The 11,990-nt window shown below is 34.5% G+C and overlaps 1 long non-coding RNA gene across 14 annotated transcripts; it reads right to left on the bottom strand.

Moving 5' to 3' along the window:
* Positions 1-293: 293 nt before the first annotated feature.
* Positions 294-10,966, bottom strand: LOC110779842 (uncharacterized). Of its 14 annotated transcripts, XR_008923063.1 has the most exons (16): positions 10,595-10,964; positions 9,851-10,032; positions 8,887-9,089; positions 7,572-7,712; positions 7,180-7,256; positions 6,946-7,095; positions 5,197-5,408; positions 4,872-5,099; positions 4,336-4,433; positions 4,182-4,234; positions 3,792-3,840; positions 3,008-3,099; positions 2,844-2,917; positions 1,691-1,777; positions 1,337-1,421; positions 294-585 (listed from the first exon to the last, which is right to left on the bottom strand). It is a non-coding gene; the product is annotated as an uncharacterized lncRNA (long non-coding RNA). The 14 variants fall into 14 exon arrangements; XR_008923061.1 differs by having other exon boundaries at positions 1,337-1,562; positions 4,872-5,408; positions 10,595-10,966; XR_008923065.1 differs by having other exon boundaries at positions 4,872-5,408; positions 6,946-7,113; positions 7,180-7,246; positions 10,595-10,965.
* Between the last annotated feature and the right edge of the window lie 1,024 nt (positions 10,967-11,990).

Genomic DNA, 11,990 nt, shown 5'->3' with positions numbered 1-11,990 from the left:
CTACACTTTGTCATTGTCTTTTTTTTTTTTTTTTACTCCACTCACAAAGTCACTTTCTCTTTTTCTTTCTTTCCAAGAGTAATTACTAAAACTAGAAGCTTAAAAATGACGCAAGGAGCCTTACTGTTTTTAAAAAAACTAGTTGTTGGCCGGCACGCTAACGCGCGCCGTCCCCCAAGGTAGCAAAATTAAGCTTTGTGAAATTATAATCGTCATAATTTAGCAATTACATTTTGAAAGTTGTTATATTTGTTGTCACAAGAAAAGACACTACGTTTCAATGAAAAGTGTAATTAGTTTAACAACCATTTTATGCGTTGTATTTCAACCAAACTATTTTTCATCGTAGTATCAAGTGAAACCCATACATGTATCACTCTTAACACTAACCATTATCAATAAATTATATACATACAATAATTCAACAAATCTTGAAAAACACAAAATTAGACAAACTCATTTCAACCTAAACAAATCGAAACATTTAAGAGATTTAATCATTCAACTGTTAACTTCCACCATGATTCTTTTTGATATGGAGGATGCAGCAGGATTAGGATACTAAGAAAATTTCACAATCGATGCCTGTATCAAAAAGACATGGAATTAGCACAAACTTTTGACTACTTGAGAAAAATCTAGGCAAAAAATATAATTATGCATAGCAGGTGCACTAATCTCCATTGATATTTCACAACAGAAAGGATATACGCTAGAACATGATGCATTATTTGGCTAAAGTGATAAATAAAAAAAAGCATAATCCAGCTCGCCTGTGAATTTGGAAGTATAACGAGAGGGGAACGAAAATCTAACTTAATTGTTAAGTACTTTCAAAAGTAATTAATTTTTAAATTAGACACATTTAAAGGGTTTTATATCCTCCTTTCTCTTCCTTCATATAGGCCAATTTCCAAAAAAAAAATCATAGAATCTTCAGCAGGGAGGCAGTCAAGTAAAAGATGCATTCCATAAAGGAAAAGCATTTGGGCATGAAAGAAACGCTTTAAGGACCTAAAACGATATTGTAGAAATCAGACCATGCATAAAAAGGGTAAATGAAATATAGAAATTGCAATCAATACCCACCTAAAGTTGACAACGATGTCATCATGTCATTATACCACTCAATGGCAAGAAATAGGAGCACTATAAAAAACAGAATGAAATTTAACAGTAACAATGACAGGAGCTCATCCAACATGTTATTACAACAATATAGCCTACAAGTTTACCTATAACCATTTAGAATTCTTAGTTTCAAACATGAAGCAAAACACATTTTTGCAATTTCAACCATCCAACAACTTATTTAGTTAATGAATTGATGAATTACCGTCACTCGTGTCTCTGTTTCGTACTGAGGACCAGTGTAATCTGCCAACATCACTTGAGCTCGATCAGCACCCAACCGCTTTGCCCTACCAAATAAATGTGTTACATTATTTTAACTCGCACACAAGGAGTGCCAACACAAACGTTCTCTGTCACACCCAGAACAACTAATTTCCTTTTGGAACCCTTCAGCACTAAACAGGAATAAGTCCATCCATCTGAAAAGCCTAAATAATCCCAAGGACAAAGCAGGTGAACTCATGTTGTAGTAAATATCTACTCCAATAAAAGAAGAGGCTTATGCTTATTACATTTTAGAATAAACAAAAATACTTCTTGCCATTGATGCAATTACCTAAGAGTTCACGTTTTCAGGTGTACCGAATAAGAGCTGGATAAACTTTAATACGAGCTTATACTCTTATAGTGTCAACTTCTTTTTCTGCAAAAAAATATGGAAAATGGCCTTCAGCTGATTTATAGCAGTATGATATTATGTAGAGTACTCATTTTAAGTTTGGTGCTTTCTTAATTGGTTACATAAAAATTGCACATGATCAGAATTTCTGCATTTCCCACCCCTTTTTCTGTTTTTATTTTGAATCCTTAATCCCAACTCCCATGATCCAATCTCCAACTAACTTTTACTTCGTATAGTAAGTCAAATCTTATCTCAAACAAAATTTTCCTTATTACTGCAATTCACCTCTCAACTTTCTTCTATTATGTTATATCATTGGAGAAAGATGCAAACTACTTAACTTCTATATTTGGAGAAAGATACATGGTGAGCCAACAATATGCCTTTGCGTGCCCTATGCTAACATATAATCGAAAGAGAGAGATCATCCATTTATAGTTTTTGATTCATTTGGACAATTAGACGCTAAGAAGGGCTGCAACGACAAGAATGTAATTCCTTAAGCGAAAGAGAGAGGTATTTCTTCACTAATTTAGAAATCGTTCCCAAGAAAGGCTGCAACGACAAGAATGTAATTCAAAGGGTGGGTGGGAGGGTTGGTACGTGGTAGGCCTGGTTATTGGAGAAACAAGGGAACCGAATGTGTCAAGGTAAAGAATAGCCATGATGATGATGATGATGTTGTCGGATCACGAACTCATTATAGACAACATGGGTGTTGCTGCTCGTGTTGGATGGAAAATGAATGAAGGATATTTCGACTCATATAATAATTTCAAGTGAAGACATTGAGTATTAGAAACTTTCCAAATTTGAGGGGTACAAGATATTCATGTTGAGGCAAAGAAACAAAATCAGTAAATCGCTTTTCATGATTGTCATATTACTGATTTTGAAAATCAGAAAGTAATTAAAATTTTCTTTAGAATTGAATGATGGCTAACAAGAGTGTCAAAACAGACGAATATAGAGAAAGCCGTAGTAACCTAACAAAATATGAAATGAACTAATAATAACCAGAGTAAATAGGAAATTGGTACTTTTAAATTTGACAGTTGAGAGACACATAAAGGGTCATAAGGGATACCAGTAAAGTATGCTCATAACTGAGCACTGCGCTTCCCATCTGCAGTAACAGCAGTCCGACCATCATGCCACATTCTGTAATGCCATAATCATTCCATCAGTTCATACAAATTAAAGAAGATCTCCTAACATCATAATAACATTGAAGGCTGGCTATTGGCTAACCATCTCCCGTAATCAGCAGGAAATGATAACATACGAAAAGGCTGCACTAATTCCAAATGCTGAAGATTCTGCACTCTAATATTCTTTAGAAGCTGTTGCATAAGAGTGATCAGGAGCAACCTGTTATTATGCAGATGAGAAGAAAAAAACAGCAGAATACACATTATTGATAAACTTATGAACCCAGTTTACAACAAATTTAATTAGCCTGTTTAAAGTGGCCAGTAGCTCTGCAATTAATCTGGTTTTGGAGGGTAGAATATGAACACCAAAAACCCCTAAAATTACCTAGATCTAGAAAAATTCAGAAATTGAGAGAAGATAGAAATATGAAACACCTAAAACCCCTAAAAACTTGAATTTTAAATACCAAGACTCAGAAAATGCAGAAATTGGGAGAAAATAAGAATATGAAACACCAAAACCCCTAAAAGAATCGAATTTTAAATACCTAGACCTAGAAAATTCAGAAATTGAGATCGAAAAGAAGAAAAGTACCTTGTCCATTATCTTTGTCTACTTCATGTTAACCTTATTTAAGAGCTCCAAAATAGCAACAACAACTCATCTATTGAAATAAACTGATCATTCAGCTAATATGTAAATAGATTTATGAACCACAAGACCCAAGCTTTTCAAGACGTATTTTAATTAGGGATTTTCTAAGGAGGCAGTGGACTGGAGACAAATGAATCATAAAAAAAAAAAAAAAAAATCAAGTTTTAACAAAGCAGGGGAAGAAATTACAAAATTAAACTGGACACATCAGGGAGAGGGTCCTTACTTCTACAAGACATGACGAAGTACCTCTTGGGTAAAATCAAACAGCACCACTGCAAAGGAAGAATTTTTTTCATCAACAACCAATTGATACTCCTAAAGGATAAAATTTAGAAGTCTAGAGCACCATTAGCAGTATGCTGATGTGAATACCACAACTTCAATGCCCAATTTATTTCGGATGGAAAAAAAGGCGAAGCAAAACAACAGTGATATTAAGTCAATTGACTACATAACTTCTGGTCCTTTAGAGCCCACAGAATTTCATGTACAACGAGATTATAACGAGGATTGCAAACATGGGTAAAAGTTTAATGAAGAATTCCAAAGAAATACACATAGACGAAGCAGCGAAAATACAAGATTCGACATTGCTGCTGTATATAATTCTCACCTGTTTGGAAGACCTTCTAGAGATCTCCAATGAATTTTCTGGTTTGGGATGGGCTGCAGTGACGCCAGAAATAGTACAAATCAAACCATATCCAAGAGAAAACTTTCAAGTGACCAGAGAATGATAAAATATAAAACCCAAAGAATTATGGTACCTGCAGATTTCCAGCCAGCCAAGGGAACTCAATATATGAAACCAAGAAGCCAACTTTTAATCCAAGTTTAGCCGATTCTGCAGCCAAAGCTAGACCAGCTGGACCACAACAATATCCACCATATGAAGCAATACATTGACATCAGATATTTGATGCAGTTGCAAATAAATGAACCAAATAAATTTCTTAAAGAGCGAATGCATATATGCTGTAGAATCTCAAAACTACATCCAACTGCAGATAACAGAGACACCACATCTATGTCCAAAGCTCAACATTCAAACAATGCTGATCCAATTAAATTTTATCAAAGTTATCTCACACAGTAAGAATAACCCCTCACCTATCAATTAATATAGAATAAGTACAGGGGATGTGTCACATTTCCAAATGCTAAGAAGCTAGATACTATATGTATATCATGTAGGAAAATAGTCCGGTTAAAATAGATAAGGCCTTTATTTTGTACAGCAATATCAGACTCAAAAGGAATAGTTTCAGACTTAAAAGGAATACTTTTAAAATAAATGGCTTACCGAGTGTGGTCATTGATGCCATGAGGAACTGAGCAATATATATTTCCACGGTGAACAAGCCTGTTCTCAGTTGCTTGCTCAACAAGGTTTAAAAGTACAAACTCGAACTGATGTTCAGAAAGATGTATTATTATACAGATGGTGGTTGATGGGATTCTGTCGGACTTGCATGATCTTGTGAACTCATATCACACACAGGTACCTCAAGGTCTGGTCTGGTGTCAACAACTTCCAAGGATTCATTTGGAAACGCATCAGGATAAGTGGCGAAAATCTTGGACTTGATGTTTCTCAACTTGAGAAATATGTAGTCAAGGTCACTCACTTCTTTGATTTCAAAAGACGTGTATTTTTTGAAAACTCAGTCATGACATCTGCTTAGCAATTGTCTAAGTATTCATTGATCAACATGTGAAAGCACTGCATTGCTATCTTGCAACCTTCCTAATAGCAGGTGTTGTGTTTGCTTGAATGAATCTATAGCCTCCGTATCCATCAGAGTTTTAGATGCAGCCCTTATCGCTGTCCTCTCCGATACTTTCATATGTAAATAGAGACGCAAGATATAGTCAGTATATGTCATTTCAAAAGGAAACAACAAGCAAGCTGTAATAAATTCTTACAGCATAACACTAATATGTGATTAAACATAAAATCAGAGACAAAATCGTAAAAGTCAAGCATCGTTGTTTCTGGCCTCCTAGGAGCACAATATTTGATAAGAGTATGGAGCACAATGTCACATAAAACTACAAATATAAAATTATTTCCACAATAAAACAACCAAAAATCGAATAAAATAGCAGAAAAGAAACGTTGAAATAGTAAATATTCCAATTCAATTAAACCAACCATAATTCAACAAAATCAACAATTAAACCCAATTCTTGTGGCACTGAATGAATGCAACTACTAACTTTTGAGGAAATTGCGTTAGATCACAACACCACTAATTCAAACCAAATCGCGTTGCCACAGCAGATTTCAAGTGCTATTTTGAGTAGTAAAGTAGCTAACCAAACTTAATACGGACTACAACCTAATAATAGCAATTCATATCTAAAGCAAGTATAACATTTGCAATGCTGGATTAACAACCATGACGGGATGGGGCAAAAAGGGAAAATATGACTCTAATTCCCTCTCGCCTCGGCTAATCCTCTCATCCAACATATTGCTCGTAGTAGTAATTTCAAGGAGATCACTAAAGCTAAAGTCTTCAAAGAATACAACCCATTATAGTTCGGACTACTCCGCATAAATGTATAAGGAATAGGGGTCGGTTAGTTGGTAAGAGAATACTGCATTACTGCAGTCTCTTCAAGGTGAAACTTCATATACCTATCTTAATATAATTGAATGCAACACTGCTTCTTTGCAAACAATTAACAAATTAGAGGCAAAGATAAAATTACGAAAAAATGTCATTTCTGATACTCGTACTTCCATAAACAAAAGCATCTTCACTGTTTTAGTCGCCTTACCATTGACATTCTACCAATCTAAACCCCAAAGGTTAGATACATATTCTGTTTTCCATTGAAATTGTACATACTCTTTACAAATTATAACAAATTCAAACATCACAAAAGGGAACCAAAATGATGATAACAGTAATTACCATCACATTAATTGATAGTCATCGATCACATTAACTTTGCTTACCTTCCTAAACCAGATATAATATACTTCTTCCGTTCCAAATTAACAAGTTCGTGTCCATATTATGTTGAGGCTTTTTGAACTTTCTCACATTTCTTGATGTCTTTTAGAAGAATTCCAAGAAAATGTTCAACTTTGGCAACGTTAAGAAGTAAAAACTTAAATAGCGGACAACTAACTTTTTTCAGCTTAAACTTCTTTAAAAAAGAGTTAAAATAAAACTGTAACATATTTATTCAAAGACAGAGGTAGTGATATTTTGAAGAGGAATAAGGTAACCTGTTGTTGCAGGGTTTTCGTCGAAAGGATTCTAGTAAAATTCAATGTGAAAGTAAATGCAGGATTAGTGCAGAATGTGAAAGTTATCAAACAGTGTAGTGTAAACTAAAGGTTAAACATAAAAAAAACTTACGTAAAACAAGTTGTCAACCAGTCATCCTTCCTCTGGATTGCAGTGTAAAGATCAACCACTTTCATATCCATTTCCTTGCACAGTTCTATCAGAGCTTCAGAATACTTTTGACATTGCTCATTCGTTCGAATTAGATCCGATAGATATATACTGGTTCAACAGAAATACCTATTGCAGAATTAGCAACTTGATTTGATCAAACTTTTAACAAAACAAAACATCTTAGAGGAGAACCTTCTGGTTTCCCTAATACGGTCTTCATTCACCGGATGACTGCTTAGGAAAATAATTCGAGTTGTATCTGAAAGACCCTAAATTTTAAACACTTAGGTTAGAATTCAAATAATATGCAGGCAAAAAAAGATCCAAGTCAAGATAACATGCATTGTGACAATGAAATGAGTTCTTCAGGTGAAATATAGTTCTGACATATAGTTCCTGAATCTTAAGAGAAGCCTCATTACATAAACAGGTTCATAAGATGCACAATTGACTGATGAAAGAAAAGGCGTCAGACTATGTCAAAGCCTCAAGAACATGCTTTATACAATTGATAGTTACCTGAAGTATACACAACTTATGAGTTAAACATCTTGATTAGGGATTAGGGAAGAAGGAAGCAACACCTTAATATCAGTGCCAATCTTTCTCATGTTCTCAACATATTCTGGAAGTGGCACCTGAGGGCCTGGACCTGACGGGTGGGTTCCCATTGAATCATTACCTCCGAAGTATACTATTACCAGTGAAGGTTGAGTATCAGCATCCTAGAATCAAGAACATTAAATCAAGGTCAAAATTTTAGCTACAAGAGAAAATGAAATAAAAATCGTTGTTAATTACACAAGATCAGCAAGGAATGAACTGCAGTACATATTTTGTAATGTGGAATATAAAACAAACAAACCCAACTTAAGACATACTCTGTAACATACTTTCTAGAAGAAGTCCGACCATATTTCAAACAAAGAAAGCTTTCTAACAAGTAAGAATTTCAATCATCTCACGGAGTCACAGACAAAGACACTGACACAGCAATATAGGTACATAGAGGGGTGGGACTGTGGGCAGGATGAGGGACAGATTTTTATTATCCCTTTCCTTAGTGAAACAGACTATCACAAAATAGCAGAATTAACCTACTAAGGCAAACAGACAAATGGATTCACAAATTGAAAACTGACTATTGTTGCAGTGCATAGCCAGAAAAGTAATTTCATCACAGGCGATTTCAATGAGGAACATAAATATTGCTGCTAATCTTCTATTCACTTTATCCACATTATATTTGTAACAGGACAAGCAATTAGAAACTGCCGATTGTCAACAGATGGTACAAGGTGCAAACTCCTGGTAGCTCCATTCAGGAATTGTAAGCTGTTTTCTTAGAGCATCATGCATAATTCAAATTCAATGGGCAGAGGAAACACCTGTCACCTCCTTGCCATGCTACATTCACAGTTTCCTATCCCCAAAATGATGATAACAGTAATTACCATCAGATAAAACAAAAGCTTAATACATAAACTAATTAACTAAATCACTTCAGGAATTTCATCTGTCCCAAACTCACATGGAAATAGGCCAAACAGTAAGCTTAAACAGAAAAGTGTCCCAAATATAACAGGTACAATGAGTGCGGTCAAGAAGTGACAAATGTATTATAGGCATACCCAACAAAAGCAACCACGAAGTATTGACTCAAAATCTGATACTGCTAGGTACTTTACGGATCTAATCACTGATCAAAGGTCTCAATTTAACGTTGTACGCCTCTCCAGAATATCAAAAAGAGTGGTTTAAATCAAATTCCAACCATAAACTAACTAATTAAGCCCTAAGTCAAATATTGAATCATCAAAAGACCACTAATCACAACTCTCTGTAAATGCTTCCGCATCCAGAATATCACCAATAAAATTATCATTTTGATTTACTCACCATGGATGACGGCAACTGATCCTGCAATGAACTGTACTTTCCCCCTCAAGGTGTTGAGGTTTTCGACTACAGCATCTTTCTCACTCAACGCGTTTCAAGGTCTCATTGGCTGTAGAAAGCTCCGTTTGAAGTTTGTTATTATACTGCCGCAAACTATGGTTACAGTCCTGTAATCTCTTGTACATGTCATTAAGGGGAGATATCTGCACATGAACACAGACAAAGAAAATAGATCATCTAGTTTCAGTAGATTATCCAAAAAAAAGAAACAGCAAACAAACGAATCACCCATTTGGTCCACCTAGCTTTTGATTAGAAGTTTCTGTTCTTGGCGAATTTTTTTAAGGTCTTCACACAAAGAAGTTTGCAATATTTCGACAAGTCATCTATCAAACCCTAATAGTAATGATCAAATTTATTATCCATCTAATACTAATCATGATGATCAAAGGCGTTCCATTGTCAATCTGAAGCTTACTTGTCTGCTTATTAGCTTAAGGCCTCTTCGCAGAGAAAATTGAAAGAAGAACCTAAATTAAAATCATAAATTAGACCTAGGCATAAATTTAGAAGCGACAATCAATAAAGTCACTAAATCAGAACAAATTCCACCCAAAGAAAACGAAGGTTAAACGCATTTTCCAGATGAATCAACAAAACGCAAATAATGAAATCAACAAAACGCAAATTAAATTCAGATGAAATAAAACAAGCAGAAATCACAAATAATGATCGAATTCGATTGAATTATAAATGCGAAATTGAAGAATCAAAGGTCTCAATTTAACGTTGTACGCCTCTCCAGAATATCAAAAAGAGTGGTTTAAATCAAATTCCAACAATAAACTAACTAATTAAGCCCTAAGTCAAATATTGAATCATCAAAAGACCACTAATCACAACTCTCTGTGAATGCTTCCGCATCCAGAATATCACCAATAAAATATCATTTTGATTTACTCACCATGGATGACGGCAACTGATCCTGCAATGAGCTGTACTTTCCCCACTACAGCATCTTTCTCACTCAAAGCGTTTCAAGGTCTCATTGGCTGTAGAAAGCTCCGTTTGAAGTTTGTTATTATACTGCCGCAAACTATGGTTACAGTCTTGTAATCTCTTGTACATGCCATTAAGGGGAGATATCTGCACATGAACACAGACAAAGAAAATAGATCATCTAGTTTCAGTAGATTATCCAAAAAAAAGAAACAGCAAACAAACGAATCACCCATTTTGTCCACCTAGCTTTTGATTGGAAGTTTCTGTTCTTGGCGAATTTTTTTAAGGTCTTCACACAAAGAAGTTTGCAATATTTCGACAAGTCATCTATCAAACCCTAATAGTAATGATCAAATTTATTATCCATCTAATACTAATCAATAATTTATTATCCATCTAATACTACCCTAATAGCTTAAGGCCTCTTCGCAGAGAAAATTGAAAGAAGAACCTAAATTAAAATCATAAATTAGACCTAGGCATAAATTTAGAAGCGACAATCAATAAAGTCACTAAATCAGAACAAATTTCACCCAAAGAAAACGAAGGTTAAACGCATTTTCCAGATGAATCAACAAAACGCAAATAATGAAATTAACAAAACGCAAATTAAATTCAGATGAAATAAACAAGCAGAAATCACAAATAATGATCTAATTCGATTGAATTATAAATGCGAAATTGAAGAACAAGAATAATAGATTACCATTAGAAGAGCGAAAATGAAGATGGAAAGGCAAGAGAGCTTCGGAAAGTGAAGTTGATGCGGCACTATCGATCCACCAGACACCATTTTTGTGGAACACGAAAAGCTTCACCAAGTCTATGGAGTATTAATTGCAGGAGAGATGAGGAAAAGGGAAGAGAGGGGCGGAAATCGAAGAAGAAGAGAGTGGAGGGAGAAAATGGGGGTGGAGGAGATGGATCAATAGTTAGGGTTTGATCCAAGATTCCAAGAACCAGGGGTGAAAGGAAAAAAAAAGGAAAGCACGAAGGAGGGATCCAAGAAGGGAAGCAAAGTCACGATCTGAGGTCAGGGGCAAAGCAGTAGTTAATGAAAGAATACAAGGGCGTTTTAGTCATCACACTATTAGATGAATGGTGAAAATCAAGTTCTCACTTTTAAAGGTTGTATGATAGAAAGAGGGACATTTATTGTTTGTCTACCAAAATCAACCATAGGCCCACCTACATAATTTAAGGCATGGTTTTTTAAATATATAATATAAAAGTAAAAAGTTTAAAACTATATTTTAAAAAAAAGTTGCCAGGACTTTAATATTTGAATGTTATTTGACGAGGTTTTCTGAATCTATACTGGGTATACCATTAAAATGGTATACTAAGGGTAAAACAGTAACTTCATTTGGTATATTAAGGGCTAAATGGTAAGTTCATGTAATAAATTAAGTCTGGCCCACGAAAAATAACATTTATCTTTGACTTGTTAGTACCAAACTATGTTGTTTAGAACCAAAAAAAATGAAACCACGTTACCAAACTATGTTATTTGGTATCACATGAGAAAATACAACTATTTTTCTTGTACCAAACTATGTGGTTTGGTAGTAAATAAAAATGCAGAATATTAGTATACCATTTCAATGGTATACCTAGTATAGATTAAGACTTTCTCTTGTTTGACTAACATGAAATTGCGGAAATTGAAAACTCCTTAGAAAGTTGAAATTCTCACAAGACATGAGAGGTGGCTTATTCGCATTGTCATTCGTAACTAATACTTCCTCCAATTTTTTTTTTATAATTGCACCATCTTGGTTTTAGCACTATTCGCTTATTCTTATATAGTTATTTTTTGCGATTTATATGTAAGGAAAAATATACTCATGTGGGATCTTGTTAGATTCGTCTCGAAATATACTTTCAAATTATCAAATTTTTATAATTTTTTAAAATGTATAATGAGAGATATTATTAGTTAAAATAGTGCATTGGCAAGCGTGAAATCCCAGATGGTGCAATTAAAAAAAAATGGAGGAAGTAAGTCACAATTCCCATTTTAATTCATAGAGAATGTAAAACTATAAATGTTTTATGCTAACTGATAGAAATTTGAGGACGCACGCGGAAGTTTTGATGGA

The sequence above is a fragment of the Spinacia oleracea genome, chromosome 6 (assembly GCF_020520425.1).
Source record: "Spinacia oleracea cultivar Varoflay chromosome 6, BTI_SOV_V1, whole genome shotgun sequence".
NCBI classification, from domain to species: domain Eukaryota; kingdom Viridiplantae; phylum Streptophyta; class Magnoliopsida; order Caryophyllales; family Amaranthaceae; genus Spinacia; species Spinacia oleracea.
The sequence above is the reverse complement of the archived record's forward strand: the minus strand, read 5'-3'. Positions and strand labels throughout refer to the sequence as shown.